Source organism: Hibiscus syriacus, unplaced genomic scaffold, assembly GCF_006381635.1.
Source record: "Hibiscus syriacus cultivar Baekdansim isolate YM2019G1 unplaced genomic scaffold, ASM638163v2 tig00110879_pilon, whole genome shotgun sequence".
NCBI lineage: Eukaryota > Viridiplantae > Streptophyta > Magnoliopsida > Malvales > Malvaceae > Hibiscus > Hibiscus syriacus.
The window spans coordinates 207,696-224,520 of record NW_024062895.1 but is presented as its reverse complement, the minus strand read 5'-3'; the positions used below and the strand labels follow the sequence as shown (position 1 = coordinate 224,520).

At 33.8% G+C, this 16,825-nt stretch overlaps 1 pseudogene; it reads left to right on the top strand.

Moving 5' to 3' along the window:
• Positions 1 to 788: 788 nt before the first annotated feature.
• Positions 789 to 11,602, top strand: LOC120144045 (annotated as a pseudogene).
• The last annotated feature ends 5,223 nt before the right edge of the window (positions 11,603 to 16,825 follow it).

Here is a 16,825-nt window from a genome sequence, read left to right as displayed (position 1 = left end):
TTTATCTAAAAATTGGAAGAGGGAAATAGTTTACAATAGAAGTGAAGTGTGAGAAGTATTTGCAGAAATTATTATTCTTTTGTAAAAGTTGTTCACTTGATAGTTTTCAAGTAAATTTTGTAGGTTAGTTTTAGAAATAATCATGTATTTAATAAAATATTCATTTTATTTATTTATTTACGAGTAAATCACTCACTCAACGTTTTAAACTCAATATTTTTTTAATTTTAATAAATTCTATATGAATGTGAGATATATTACCTCATATTTATAACTATTTGTTACCTTATCTTTAGGTTAATCGGACAATTTTAAGTTTATAAGTATCTTATACGAATCAATTACCTCAGTGGTGAAATGAATAGTTGTTATCTTTAGAGGTCTCAGATTCGAGCACCATAAACTGTAAGAGTGTTTGAGTTTTCATTATCAAAGGGTTGAGAACGTCAAGATAAATTAGACCTTGAATTAAGTTTGACTTATATTTTAAGCGGGTCTATATTTACTAATGATTAACAATTGGTATCCAACTCAAGCTGATTAAAACATTATATAGATATATTATGAGGACGATCCTTCTAATTTAATTTTTTTATCTGTAACGGTAAGGTTCAAACTCTTAATCTTACTTTAAAGTCTCCCGATTTTTTTTTTGGCATTGCTTTATTGTAATCCCCTTGAAACTACTACCAATTTATTCGTTAATGGTCCTTGTTTTGCACATATATTGCTAGGACTGAGTGAACATAAACCTAGTATATGTCATGAAAATAATATAAGTATCAGATATGTGCTGTGAATTATGCGAAAACATTTATGAAAGATGGTTACCTGTCTTATGCATGATTTGTGCCTTGCATCTTCGTGGTGTTTGCAGTGTTGACTGTACAATTTGATGGCTTATTCAAGAAAGCTTGGGAAGAGGATGTTGCAGAACTTGACAAAGATAGTATGCATCACTCAAACTATGTTCTCATCATTTGTGCTGATGTTTGTAAATTTGTGATCTCATGGGAAGGGGCGGATCTTGGCAAAACAAGTTGAGGGGGCTAGTTAAAATTATTGAAAATTTTAGAAGTCTAAACTAAATTTTTGAAAAAGATTAAGCCTTAATGAGAACTTTTAAAAAATTAATGGGGACTTAATTAAAAACCATTTAAAGGAAAAAAAGTTAAAAGGGGATTTGATTAAAAACCATTCAAAGAATTAAAATTTAATGAGAATTTTAAAAATATTGAAGGGGCCAAATTAAAATTTTTAAAAATTTTAAAGGGTCAAATGTTAATTTTTTTTAAAAAAAAATTGGGGGCTTGGTGCCCTTCTGGCTTCCATAACCGTCTGCGTCTGCTCATGGGAAAAAATGTATGAAAGATCTTGAAGAGGCTTGCCTTGCTTTTGTTTGGCTAATGAAAAATCAAACTGTATCTATGCATGATTGAGATGTAGTTACCATTAGGGAAGTTTGCATGCATTTTTCTTCTATTTAGGGTTGGGGTGGTGGAGTTAGCAGAAGATAGTAAAAAATGCTTCGGCCTTTTCATGTTCTTGTAACCAACGTGTGGTGCATCAGGTTTGTTCTAGATATAGAGTTTGCCTTCAGGGGCGAAACTAGAGGGGGGGGGGGCAGGCAGGGTAATGTCCCCCTTAAAATGTTAAAATTGTTAGTTTACTTCTTTGAATCTAAAGGTTTAAAAAAAGATAATGGTAAAATTGCAATTTGGCTCCCTCAAATGATAAAATTTCAATTCAATCCTTTTAAAATTTGTAAAATTATATGTTACAGCAATGATAATCATATATTGTAACCCTTTAAAAAATTATGGTTTTCTTCTAGCCCCTCAATATAAAATTCTGCCTTCGCCCCTGGTTGCCTGATTGCTAAAAGTTCTGATCCTTTATATACTTTGTGGATTATACGTCCGCTCGAAATCCATTTGAACAAATACTTGGAAAAAAAGGAACTATATTGTTATCATGTCTGGAATTTTGTATGTTAGTCAAGATCTTTTTCTTTATTTTTTTCATATTTGTAATAACAAAAGTTGCTTGTGGTTGGCACACTACTTTGGATCCTTTTCAACAGTTTGGTACATTATATTGGAGTTGCCTTGGAAAAAAATGCCGGGCTTTGTCTACCTTGCTAAAGTTTGACCTTTCTCAATATTGAATATATGTGCCCCTGCACCCTTAGAAGACAATGTCATTGATTGAAAATCTTGCTTTCTTCCGTTTTGGCTTGCTAGTCTACTCATATATAAATGCTGGGAACCGTTAAACTGTAAATGAACATTTAAGTTCCGTTGTTCAAACTTGGGTTACAATCTAGGGTCCGGTAAGATTTTGTTTGACTGATATCTTCTGTTCCCTCTTTTTTGTTGCAATCCATTTGTTTTGTTGCTCATGCAACTTGTATAGAAGGGCGTTCAACAGAATCAGATTCTGTTAAGTCTGAAACTGATGCAAATCAAGCTGATGTTCTCAACACTCTCGATACTGGATCATCCGCTTTGGATGAAATTTTTTCAGTTGAAGCTGAAAAATTAGATAAGAACAGTGATGGGGTTGGTCAGCAACAAAAGGAGGTAAACTAGTTGAAATGGCAGTTTCCGACTTGTCACATATGGAACACTCTCCTTTCTATGCAACCTTTATTAGTATTCCCTTTTGATAATGATTTATTGCTTAAAAAATTTATTTACAGGCTTGGGCTGTTAGTGGAGGTAGTGAACGGATTGCAGATCAATTTTTCGAACTAGTTCCTGACATGGCAATTGAATTTCCTTTTGAGTTAGATAAATTCCAGAAGGAGGTACCTACCATGAAAATTGTTTATCATTTGATTGAAATACTTATGGTTAAGGTAGAAAATGATGTTGCTAGACTTGTGAAAATGACTGGTCCATCCTTTAACTTTTAATCAAAATGGATTCTTTTACTTGATTCATATTCTACTAAGAATCTCTTCTATATTGGAGTCCTGACTGGTCAAGTGATCCAAAATACATTTAATTAACGATGTCATCCTTTTTTTTTTTATTGGTCAAGATTGTACAGTGCCAAAGCGTCATTTATCTCTGTCACACTTTTCAACCTATTTACAAAGCATTGAGCACCGCCCTTTTCCCTGATTGGATTGAATTTTGTTTTTCCATTTTGATTGCTTGATGTATTTTGTTTTATTTGACATTTTGGCTTGGAATATCTATTGAACTGAATAGAACTAGGGTATCATAAGTTCTTCAAAGAAATCATTCTTTCTGTGGGGTTTCTATTGGTGCATGTGGATAATATATTTGCCTTATGTTCATCCCTAATAAAACCTTTGTATGGCTTGCTTATTCTTCTTCTTTCTTTTTTTCTTTCCAGCTTATATTTTCTGTCTGTTTTTTCTTCAATGGCAACTCTTTTATAATCTATAACAAGCTGCTGGCATGAATATTTTGTTTATTGTGATGATTACAGGCTATTAATTACTTGGAAAAGGGGGAGTCTGTTTTTGTGGGAGCCCATACAGCCATACTTCTGATGGAAAAACAGTTGTTGCAGAATATGCATTTGCCTTGGCATCAAAAGTAAGTTCATTGTTTGGTTTTTTTCTCATAAATCTACAGACATTGTTTTTGATGGCTGGGGATGTAACAAATCCTTTAGAATAATTAAAAATATAGGCCGTATCTTTTTGAATTTCTAGTTTCTCAAGTATTAAATTTGATTTAGTTTGAAGATTTTTGATAAGTTTTCATGTCATGCAGCATTGCACTAGAGCTGTGTATACTGCTCCAATTAAAACAATCAGCAATCAGAAGTACAGAGATTTCTGTGGGAAATTCGATGTTGGCCTTCTCACAGGTGATGTTAGTTTGAGACCAGAGGCTTCTTGTCTCATCGTGACAACTGAAATATTAAGGTCAATGCTTTATCGGGGTGCTGATATTATTCGCGACGTTGAATGGGTAAAAGGGGTTGTTTTATTGAGCATTCCTTTACATTGTAGTTTTATCATATCTTTTGCTGCTGAAAGCTCTTGTTAGTTCTTTTTTTCTAGTTTGTAAACATTATATTTAGATTGTTGCTTTTGTTGTGACTATATGAATGTAGGTTATATTTGACGAGGTGCACTATGTGAATGATGTTGAAAGAGGTGTGGTTTGGGAAGAAGTCATAATCATGCTTCCGAGGCATATAAATATCATCCTCCTTTCAGCCACGGTATTTTATCCTCTAGCATTAGAGTTCCCTATAAGCTTAGTGCTAGTATATGTTAAAACTTGGAATTCCCCATCTTAAATGGTGGGGACTGATATTAACTGGAGAAGCACCCTCTATTGTTTGCCTGATGAAACCAGTTACAATTGGTGATGAGCATTGGCTATAGAGTGTATTCTTGATGGTCTCCCTTTTCTGACATTCTAAAATTAACAATTAACCGATAATTCTTGACTTGTGCTATTTCATTCTTTGATATTTTACTTCCTTAATAAAACAATTGCTTTCTTTGTTTCTCTTAAACCTCTTTCCACATGCTGACATCGGTGTAATATAATATACAGGTGCCTAATACAATTGAGTTTGCTGATTGGATTGGTCGGACAAAACAAAAGAAAATTCATGTCCCTGGATTAGTAGTCAGTCTCTGCTTATGAACAACATGGTTGACGCTTATTGACAAGCTCTCAAAGAATTCACTATTACCTGTAAGTTGCATTGTACTATCATTTTGCACACGTTCTTTAACTGTGTAGCATGTTTGTTTTGGTTTGTATTTGAAAATGATTGTGATGAATTATATGTTGGTTTCTTTATTTTTCCTATCTTAAATAAGAATGGAAAATGCAAAACAAAATAATTGAAAAGAGACCGACAACTTGCAAATAATCCTCCAGAAGCAACAGAGAGGCAAAGAACAGGGAAAAGTGCTGTCAAATATACCTCTGCAGTATGTTGATTTCGGATATATGTATAAGTGATATTGAATTTTATTTCTAATAGCTGCCTCAAAACTTGCAATGTACACTACAATCCAGCCTCTTCTGGAAGCAATAAAGAGGCCAAGAACAGGAAAAAGTGCTGGCAGATATATCTCTTTGTAGCGTTGATTTCTAATATGTATATTTATATTTAAATGGGTTTGTATATTTAGTTCTAATAGCTGCTATGACCTTGCGATGTTCACTGGATCAAGCTTCCAGTTTGATCCATTTTATCATTGATTTTGGTACTGGTGACTGTTTTAAGTGGACATTTACTTTCTGATGGTCTCAGTGCTAACTGTTACATTCATCCTTAGTCTACGGACTTTTGCATTACCAACTTTACCAGGACTGTGTGAATTTCTTTTCGAGATGCCTTCATTAGTTATCATATTTAATTAAAGAAATGTTTGTAGAATCACGCAATGTTTCTTTTTCCCACAATACCCAACTTGACAATTTTCTCATTGCCTTCATGTAGGTAGTTATATTTGGTTTCTCAAAGAATCAATGTGATAAATCAGCTGACAGCATCACTGGGACTGACCTCACTAGCGGTTCTGAGAAAAGTGAGATTTGTGTTTTTTGTGATAAAGCTTTTTCACGGCTGAAGGGATCTGATTGTAACTTACCTCAGGTTTCATCTTCCAGATATTCAAATTTCAAATTTGTGTAAATAATTTTTATTCCAGATGTGCTAACATGATTGTGATGTAGGTTGTCAGAGTTCAAGGCCTTCTTTGCAGAGGAATTGGTGTACATCATGCAGGTTTGCTTCCAATAGTAAAGGAAGTTGTTGAGATGCTCTTCTGTCGAGGCGTGATTAAGGTAAAAGCATTCATTTGCTGTACTGGTTTGATGCGGTGTGACATCCACATTTGATTGCTTTGCTTTTAAAACGATGCTGCATCTTGTGTTTTAGGAAACTATTTGAGAATCAGTCTTGGTTTGGTGTTATTAGAATTTTGTTTTAGCATGCATTTTGCTTTCTTTCAGACAATTTAGATGTTCAAACTAGTTATTGCTTGTTATTTATGTTGTAGGTTTTGTTTCAACAGAGACATTCGCGATGGGGGTTAATGCTCCAGCAAGAACGGTGAGTGATATTGACATTGTTGCTATTGATGCCAAATAGGATTACAGTTGCATAATTCATATCCTGGACTGCCATCTTGTGTTGCTTAATTGGATGCACTCAAGATTGAGTTTGTCTGTTCTAACTTCTACAAGGAATGTGAGCCACATTCTTATCTTGCACTAGAATTCCTCTCTTTCTTGTGCATGTATTTGAAGTTTTGATGATTGGCAAATGCTATTTTGTGCTTTTACACAAGTTAGCACTTTTTAGTATAGAAGCATAAGCCTTCTCTAACCTATACATATTGGTTTACTTGTATGTACATTATTTAATCTGGTTTTGATTTGTCTTATGATTTTACGCAGGTTGTATTTGATACATTAAGGAAATTTGATGGCAAGGAATTTACACCGGTGTTTCCTGGGGAATACACTCAAATGGCAGGTCGTGCTGGTAGAAGAGGACTTGATAAAATTGGTACAGTTATTGTGATGTGCCGTGATGAAATCCCTGAAGAGAAGGTTTTGAAACTTGTTATAACTGGAACTCCTATGAAGCTTGAATCTCAGTTCCGATTGACATATACCATGATACTGCATCTCCTTCGTGTGGAAGAACTGAAGGTACTTCATTGTTTGTAGTGGATGGACTATTTATCCCAAAATATTTTAAGATGTAAAATATTGTCTTTGTCCTCTTCATCTTTCATATAAATTATTTTATGAAAAGATTATAATTGCAAAAAAAATCAATTATAATTAATCATTCTTTATTTTCCACTGTTTAACCAAACAGATTTTTAAAATTATTTTCCTTTGCTTTCGTTTATTAATTTTAACTATCCAAACAATAAAATATGCAATTATTTCCTTTTCTTAACCTTCCTATCTTTTCCACTGTTTTTCATTTTTCCTGATAAAGTACAATTATATTATACAAAGTTTAGCTACCGGTTAGTTTACTCGCATTTATTGGAAACCATAAGTGGATTTTGATTCCAGGTAGAGGACATGTTAAAACGGAGTTTTGCTGAATTTCATGCTCAGAAAAAGCTTCCAGAGCAGCAACAACTCCTAATGCGTAAGCATGCACAGCCAAAAAAACTATAGAGTAAGTGTTTGCATGATAAAAACTTGGTTTCTGACATGTCAGACGTTTTAAAGCTTTCTTCCTGCAAAATGTTAGTGCTCATTTGGGTGGTTTGGGGCTTTAAGCCATGTTTTAAATTGATACTAATCTAGTTCTACTTTTTTCTGTTTTGTGATTTGACAAGTTCTATATTTGGGGATTATACTGCATTGGTCATATATATTGTACTTAGTGATGGTCAGGTTGGGCCGGGTTTTTGGCCGACCCGAGTATTATACCCCCACCCGACACCCAACTCAATTCGGATCTTGGGAGGTTCCGCCCAACCTAAAATCTGACCAGAATTTTGGGGATAAGAACCCGTACACAACCCGACTACACAAAAAAAGCTCATTTTATTTGGTGAAACAGGGACCAAATAAAAAAATATAAAGGGGTATTATCACAATTATCTCTAAAAATATAGAAGACAATTATACTATTATCTTGGGTTTGGTTGGGATTTTTCATCCTAGACCCAAACCTGAATTTAAAAAAGAAAAACCTACCCTATAGGGCCGGGCTGGGTCAGAAGCCATCTGGTTCGGGTAAAATGACCATCCCTAATTGCACGTTTACTTTTGTAAGCTGAGAAAAGAAAATATGAGGCTTAATCTACTTTTTCTAAATGCTGAAAGTAACATGGCAAGACAAAGAGTTCGATTCTTGTGGTTGTAATTTCAATAGCATTCTGTGAAACGGAATCAAAGTGAGTTTTGGTTTTTGAGATATAATGTCCCAGGACCCTTACTGGATGTTGGTAGCATTATCATAATGCACTAATTTGTAATCACTATTGAAGCCTAGTCATTGGTGTAGTGTCTTTCAGCAGCATCTCTGTGTGTATAGCTCTTTTCAAGTTTGGTATTTATCCTCATTTGAATGGTTACAATTTGCTTGTAGATGTATTAAAGGTTCAGCTCTTTCAAGGTTGATATTTATCCTCACTTTAGAAGTCATTATTTGTATGTAGATGTATTAAAGGTGAACCAGTAATTGAAGAGTACTATGAGATGCACACTGAAGCTGAGGAACACTGAACAAATATCAAAAGCTGTCATGCAGTCTCCTGTAGCCCAACAATTTTTAACCCCAGGGAGAGTAGTTGTGGTCAAATCTCAATCAGTGGGTTGATTAAAATTTGTTCTTTGCATGATTCAGTCTGTCATATTTAGGTGCTACAGTATTAGTCATGCACTTTTAACCTCTGTCAATAATATATACTTAGAACGATGTTTTGCTTCCGACTGAAGGAAGCTTATTTCTTTCAGTATTCAAAACCTTGGTTTTGGGGGCAAGTTTTTGGCACGCTAAGAATTTCTCATGTATCTTCCCCCTTCCCGACAGACCAAGAAAAGTTTGCCTTCTGTGCTTATTGTCTTGATGATGGTTAGACTACTTGAAGCTTGATTGTTTGGATTATTTTCTATAACATGCAATATGCATAATTTTTGCAACCTTTGAAGCAAATTAAAGAACTAATCATGCAATAATAAACCGGTTGATTTTCAGCACAGTTTTCTTTTATTCTTTGACATTAATTTATGTGAGGAGAAAGTAAAATTATAATCCGATCACTATGATGAAGTGAAATGTTATTTCCACATGTATAGTTTGCTGCTGCTAGGGCATTCTGTGCCGTATTTTGGTTTAGTTTTCCTGTTATCTCTTGTTTGAAGATCTTATTTCAGTGTCTTACTCATGTTGATCCATCTAAAATGGTGGCATTTTTCATTTCATCGTTTGGTCATGGGTATTTAACTTATGCACTTAAAATTGACAGGCCCAGGACCATTTACTAGGAGTTGTCCTGAAATCATCTTCTTCCAATAACAAACAATATATTGTGCTACTTCTTAAACCTGATGTTCCAACAATGACCCAAACTCCCTCAGACAGAAGTAACTTGCAAGATAAGAAAGGTGCTGACTTCCATCAAGGCTATGTGCTACTACCAAAATCCTAGAGTGGTCTTGAAGAAGATTACCGCTTATCCGCTGGTCCACGTAAAGGGTCAGGTATCATCAACATAACCCATCCTCGCCGTGATGTGGCTGCAGGAGTCAGTTTTGAGGTCAGAGAAGCTGACAATACAGAATTCTTATGCATATGCAATAGCAAGATAAAATTGGACATACCTGGACTTCTTGAATATGGTAGCAATACAGCTTTCTCCTACACTGATCAGCAGCTCTTGAAATTGAAGTCTAATGAAAACAAATATCCTCCTGCCTTAGATCCACTTAAAGGTATGGCTGTTATTTTACCCATGGGGGTGTTTATTTTTTGGGGAAATTTTAACTGCATCTCCTCTAATAGTTTCTTAGATCTCTAAATGAAGCTGAGAAATTTAGCAACTTACGGACTCTGATTTAGCTCTGTGATATGTAATTTGTAGATGTTCTCAGAGACGTACTAGTACAAACAAGCACTTTTGCAGCCTTGTTGACATAAGCCAATGGTGAGATCTTAGTCGAAAACAATAAAAACTCAAAAGCCCTCCAGCACTCTGCTATCTATTGCTTATAGGTTATTCTGCCTACTTACGGGAGACAGGTTTCCTGCATATAGGAAAATAATTCTCATCGAGGTTTTTTTTGGCCATATGTGTACTTGATCATGTTTTTCTCTACACCTTATAGATTGGTATGACAAGCAGCACGTCTCTTGAGTTGAATTATATCAGGAAAATATTTAATAAAGATTTGGAAAAAGTACGATGTTCCAGAAAACAACTTTAGTCTTTTCTCTTTTCAGTCATGAAGCATGTTCCTTTGATGTTGTGAACTTGTGATTCTGTCAGCACTTTTGGTGATCATAACGTAGGATTTCGGTTAATCAAAATAGACGTTTCTAATTGTAGTTTTTTTTTTCAGATCTGAAATTGAAAGACCCATATCTTGTTAAAACATACCACAAATGGACCAATCAACTGCAAAAAATGTCGAAGAACAAATGCCACGAGTGTATAAAGTTGGAGGAGCACATTATGTTGGCTAGAGAAATTAAGAAACATAAAGAGGAAGTTAATGCTCTTGAATTTGAACTATCTAATGAAGCACTCCAACAGATGCCAGAATTTCAGGGCCGGGTATGCCCTTGCCATGTTCTGCTATGAATAAGATTGATTTTCTGATGTTAATCTCTATATAGCATCTTTTATAACACTTCAAGCTTATTGCAGATTGATGTTCTGAAAGAAATTGGTTGTATTGATGAAGACCTTGTGGTTCAAATAAAAGGTCAGAATTGCGTGAGATGAATTCAGGGGAGGAATTGATATGCACAGAATGTTTATTTGAGAATCAACTCGATGACCTCAAACCCGAAGAAGCAGTAGCTATAATGTCTGCCTTCGTGTTTCAGCAAAAGAACACTTCTGAACATTCTCTTACATCTAAACTTTCGCAGGCCAAACAAAGGTTTATCTTCCTATCCTTCTCTTCATATATGTGAAGTTTCTTTTGCATAGATTATTTTGCTTTGATATTCTCATCTCAATGCTGCTACTGTAATTAATATGTCAAAGCCACAGTCCTATGCTTGAATTTCTTTCACAAAGATTGTTTTGCTTAATATCCTCAACACTTACATAGGTGCATAAGAGCTAGGTTGTGCTTCAGCTTGTGTACTTACAAGAAATTATAGATTACGCTTCTGAGACATTTGATATTGAGATTAAATTATGGGTTCTATCTCTTCCCTTCTTTGCTATAGTGGGAATTTAACCTGAATAATTTTTCTTACAGGTTGTGTGACACAGCTATTAGACTTGGTAACCTTCAAGCAGAGTTCAAAAAACCAGTAACACCCGAGGAGTATGCACAAGAAAATCTCAAGTTTGGTCTTGTTGAAGTGGTTTACGAATAGGCAAAGGTTTCATAACTTAACATGCTGATTAGACCTTGATCTAGGTTTTGGTTCGTCATCAGTCATCTTATATCTTCCTTGTTGCAGGGTACCCCATTTGCTGATATTTGTCAACTCACGGATGTTCCCGAAGGCCTTATAGTACGAACAATCGTCAGGCTGGACGAGATTTGTGAATTCAAAACCGCTGCGGCTATAATGGGTAATTCATCCCTTTACAAGAAAATGGGCATTGCTTCCAATGTCGTAAAGCGTGATATAGTTTTTGCTGCTAGTTTGTACATCACTGGAGTGTGATATGTACATTAGTCTGTGATTAAGGATTATGACATAGATAAGTTGATAGCCTTTAATCAAAACAACTTGTAACCATTTCGCCTTTAGTTCTAGAAGCCAGCATATTGAGATTGTTTCCATCTTCAGATCAGGTTAGAACCCAAGACATTTGACCTTAGCCAAGATTACCATTGACCTAGTTGTTCTGACCTTTTTTAAACTTTGATTTGTACATTAGATGTCTTTAAAAGTATGATGAATACTGTTGAAAAGAATGAAATTCTGTATTGTATTTTTCTTAGTTACAAATCTATTTTATAGACTAGAAGCACAAGAGATAAAAGGAAGGAAATAAATTCTACCTAAAAATTACTTATCTAATCTCAAATCTTTAGGAACAAAATATTTGCATGATTTACACAAGAAAACCAAAGACAATAATACACTATTTTTCACAAGGAAATATGATAATACACAATATTTTCCACACTTTCCCCCTAATTGGAGAATATAATCTTCAGCCATAGCTCCAAATTCGGATTCTGCACTTGATCTAGCTACAATGTTTTGTTTCTTACACTTCCATGTCACCAAGTTCTAAGGAGCACAATGACGTAAAGTAGACCTTCGATCTATAGGACGTAATATGTGTTGGTATAAGCTTCAAGGATAAATTTAAAATTTCTCTTGAACAATAATTTTTTTCTTCAATACTAGCTTTCAGGTAATGTAGCACTTGATAGATAGCTTGAAGATGAATTCTCTTGAGATTGTGCATGAATTGACTTTTATATGATCAAGTTTGAGCTAGATGAGTTTTCCAACCAGCTTTTAGTACATTTATACTGTAATTGGTTTACTTTCAGTAGCCTCTCCAAGCATATGATTAGGGTCTATTGGTGTAATTGGTTTACTTCAAAGCATTCATGATTCTTTAAGATCGGTGACATATTTTTGTTGTGAAATGAAGATCCGTTGTTTAGAATAAAAATCTCAATCCAAGCACGAGGTGATTGTTTCAAGCCGTACAATACCTTTTTAACATGCATACATTGTACGAACAAGTGATCTTAATGGTTAAAAGGATAATTGTTATCCTTAGAGATACGGATTCAAGCACGACATCTGCGTGTTTGAGCATTCGTTATTAAATGATTGATAATCTTTTAAACATATTTTATCTTGTAATGATAATTATTTTGAACATCTAAATTTATAAATAGGTGAAGAAGATAAAAAGATCATAGAAAAACATTGTCGGTTCATCAAATTCAATTATAACTCTTTTTAATATTAAAATGCAAAAAAAAAATTAATATTAAGTGTTTGTAGTTCAACGGTTAAGTTATAATTGTCCTCCAAGTAATAGACTCGTGTTCTCTCTACCACAGACAATTGTACATGTATATCACCAAGATTTTAATCTCCATTTTAGCTTTTTCTTCTTTCCAATACCTAAATTATTATTGCCGTAATCAGTTTTCGCCCGGACACGAATTTTTTTAGCTGAAAAGTAATGTGAATAAATAAATGGTTTTAATAGAAAATATTTTGGGAGTCAAAATTACATTTTAAGAGAGTTTTTAAGAAAACATTAGTTAAAAGATAAATCGGTTTGCGTTTAAGCAAAAATTCATTCTTTTTAGTAATAAAAAGGGATTCGTGGTCGGTTAGGGAAAGATTAGCATCCCACAACGCCCAAGATTGGTACTCGTTGATTATAAATTGTCTTTATTAGTGGAAATCTAAGAATTCGAATATAAATTTAATTTATGATCTTATGATTTCAAATTCAATTACAGAAAATTTTAAGGAAAAATAGAACTAAAATAATTTTTATAAAACTAAAGTAAATATATATATATATATATTTAGGGTTTTATAAATAGGGTATTTATTTATTTAAAAATATTAAAAAAAGACATCTAGTTACTTTAAGACAGCTTCTTTCTTAATATTAATAAAAATATGATAATTTTTTCTAAAAAATAATGTAAATAAAACTAAATTAAATATAGAATTTTATTCATTTAAAAATATCAGAAAATGACATTTAGTTACTTTAAGAAAACTATTTTCTTAATATTAAAAAATAAATAAATATTATTATTTAATTAAATATATTCATATGAAATAAAATAATAATTAAATAATAAAATAAAATTGCAATTAATATTGATCAAAATAAAACTATAGGATTAAATAAAAAAATAATAAAACTTATGGTTAAAAATGAATATTATTAAAATATCAGGGATTAAATCATAATATATCAAAGTTAATGGCCTTAATTCGAATCATCACAAAAATCTAAGTACTGATAATGTAATTTAGCATTAATTAATTAATCGAGATTAAAATAAAAATTAATAAAATTATAAGAGACTAAATATGCTATTTACCCTAAATATTTAAACATATATAGGTAGTGACTAAATTATAAATTAAATAAAATTCGAAGACCAAATTAAAATAATCAAAAATATAATTTTAGTAACTAAAATGGAAGGATTACAAATTAAAAGGATTACGGATGGGGTTTACCCATTCGATAATTACACAGAAACCCCTCTCCAAAATAATGTAGATTTAAAGAGGGTATAAATACCCCAAAATTGGCCCAAAATGACCAAAATTTCTCATTTTTTTCATTTTGCTCTCTCCCTAAGGAGAGACAAACTCTCCCTTCTCTCTAAACTCTCTCATCAGGGGGAGAACCGATCACCGACTAGCCACCGCCTGGCTACCGGTCGGCCACTGACGGTCGCCGTCGGTCACTATTCATGGTGGTCAAAAAATATAAAAATACCCCAAATCATAGATCTAAACACCCTAAAGCCGAATCCGGCCTCCGTTTCTCCTAAAAACTCCTATAATTTCCTAGATCTAAATTTATACCTTCGGTATTTTGGTTTTCTGAGGACGCGAAGAGGCTCTGATGACCGTGGTAAGCTTTTTCTCCTTCATTTTCCTTTCGGTTTTTTTACTGCTGGTGGCTTTTTTTTTTGCTCGTTTTCTGTTGGTTGTTGGTGGTCCTTCTTCCTTGCAGCTTCGGTGGCTTTTATAGGCACCACGAAGTTCTACATGGACCGAGAAATAAGGGTGGAGTTCGATGAGTCACCAAACTATAGTGGTGACTCACCTTAGGGCTTCAACGTGGAGGGGAAGCCGACTTCTGGAGTCTTCGGCGAGGGTGGCATCGGCAACGGCTGGTTGAAACACCTGGCAGTGGAGCGACGACGGGCTTATCTTCTATCTGAGGTGGCGGTGGAGATAGGATTTAGAAATCCTAGTAAAAACCCTAAATGGGTTTAGGGTCTTGAGCTTCTTGGGTTTGTGCTTGGATTAGGTCTGGATCAGGTGGGTTTGTAAATGGGCCTTCGAGTCTTGTAACTGGGCCTGTAATAAATAAAATTATTTAATAATAATAATAATAATAAAATAATAATAATTATTATTATAATTATAATTATAATTATAATAATAAAAATAATAAAAAAGAAAAAGGGGCAAAAACTTAGTGTCTACAACTGCCCCTCTTTGCTCATTCTTGTGTTCACAAGAATAGAGCATAGACGAAAGGACAATAAGTTTTTGTCCAATTGACTTCTCTTGATTAAGATGGAGTTGTTGAATCCTCAAGTGATGGATTTGAATCTTTGCTAAAATCTTTGTTAATCTCTGAAATTCCTGTCAAATATTCAATATTTAGATAAAAATGTGAAGTAAATGCAAAGAAGTTTGTTCGAAAGGAACTATCTTAGGTGAGATAAAATTTGTTTTAAGGGACATTGTTAATTTGAAATATCATGAAGCAAGCAACGGAAATGTTGAAAATATTCTGCCCGAAGGTCTTATGAATGGCCTGAAAGACTTACAAATCAAGAAACCCCCGAAGGCTTAGTTTCTTAATTGTCAATGAACCCCTTTGTTAGGCTTAGTTTCCTTTAACAACTCTTTTGAGATAATTAGGAAACCCCTGAAGGCTTAGTTTCTAGAATTTCATTTGAAAACATCCTGCACTGAAGGTCTTATAGATGGCCCGTAGGACTTATAAATCAAGAAACCCCCGAAGGCTTGGTTTCTTAGTTGTCAAGGAACCCCTTTATTAGGCTTAGCTTCCTTTAACAACTTTTTTGAGATAATTAGGAAGCCACCGAAGGCTTAGTTTCTAAAATCTTATTTGAAAACATCATGCACTGAAGGTCTTATGGATGTCCCGTAGGACTTACAATTCTGGGAAACAGTTTACTAAGTAAGAAACTTTGGAAATAGTTTTCTTACTATTCAACAATTTCATTTTCAGAAAAGATCAAATGAGAAACTTTGGAAATTGTTTTCTCATTTTTTTTTGAAATAAATTGTTAGTTGGGCAACATGCCCCACTTTGAAATAATATTTCTTCTGTGGATTGCGACCATCTATTCTTCAGATGTTTACTTCTCCTAAAGTGATTCCTGTACTTGAAGTTTGAATTCTACCTTACACTTGTAAGGTATTTTTCATCATGAATCTTCTTTTTCATTTGAAAACCTGTAAAAACCTTATGTTTGAATGCAATCACTTGTATCAATGTAATGCATTTTCTATTTTGCAAATGATGTCCTTATGAATGCATGAATGTTGAATCCATTTTTATTTGACTTCAAAGTGGTGAACTCGGTCTTCATTTACTTAGTCAAAATGTCATTTCAAGCTGGAATTTCTGATGAACCATCATATCCACTTGCATCTTTGTATCTTATTTGTTTCATTAAAGTCTCAAAATAATTATAACCTTGATGCCTCATTTTGTCTTTGATAAAATCGGATTTCTTCGTCTGGACTTGTGTAGAAATCCAATAAAGCTTTCATCTTTGAAAAGAGAATCTGTCATCTTTGAAGAATAAATCTATCATCTTTGAAGAATGTAGATGTAGATATACCCAACTCAGCGGGGATTAATTAAGAGAGCAATGTCTATTCTGATTTGACTCTTGAAACACATCACAAGAAGGATTTATCCTAATTCCTTTCATGTCTTCACATCTAATCAGATCTCGAACAAGGCAACTTGGACCATATCATGTCGAGATGTTTAACAACAATATATTGTTCAATCTTAGTTGGCTCTACTAGTTTATTGTCGTTAAAATTTCAGTTTCTCTTCTGTGGAAAGAAATCTTCAACATATCTTACTTCTAACCTTGGGGTTGAAGAAGTCAAAATTCATCTTGGATCAACAAATGGAAATACGATATGATCACAACATTGGTTCAACACCATAATCACTGGTTCGTAAAACATTTGACAACACATTCATCATTTCCTGTGGTTTCTGCACAGATGTTCGTAAAACATTTGACAACACATTCATCCTTTCCTGTAGCTTCTGCTCAGATTTCTCGATAATTGAACTCTTTGCATAATGTTTAGGGCTTTTGTAGGATGTCACAAGGACACTTAAAAACAAAGTTTAGTGGGATCACAAGTGGGATGTTTTGGCTTATAATGTAACAACCTC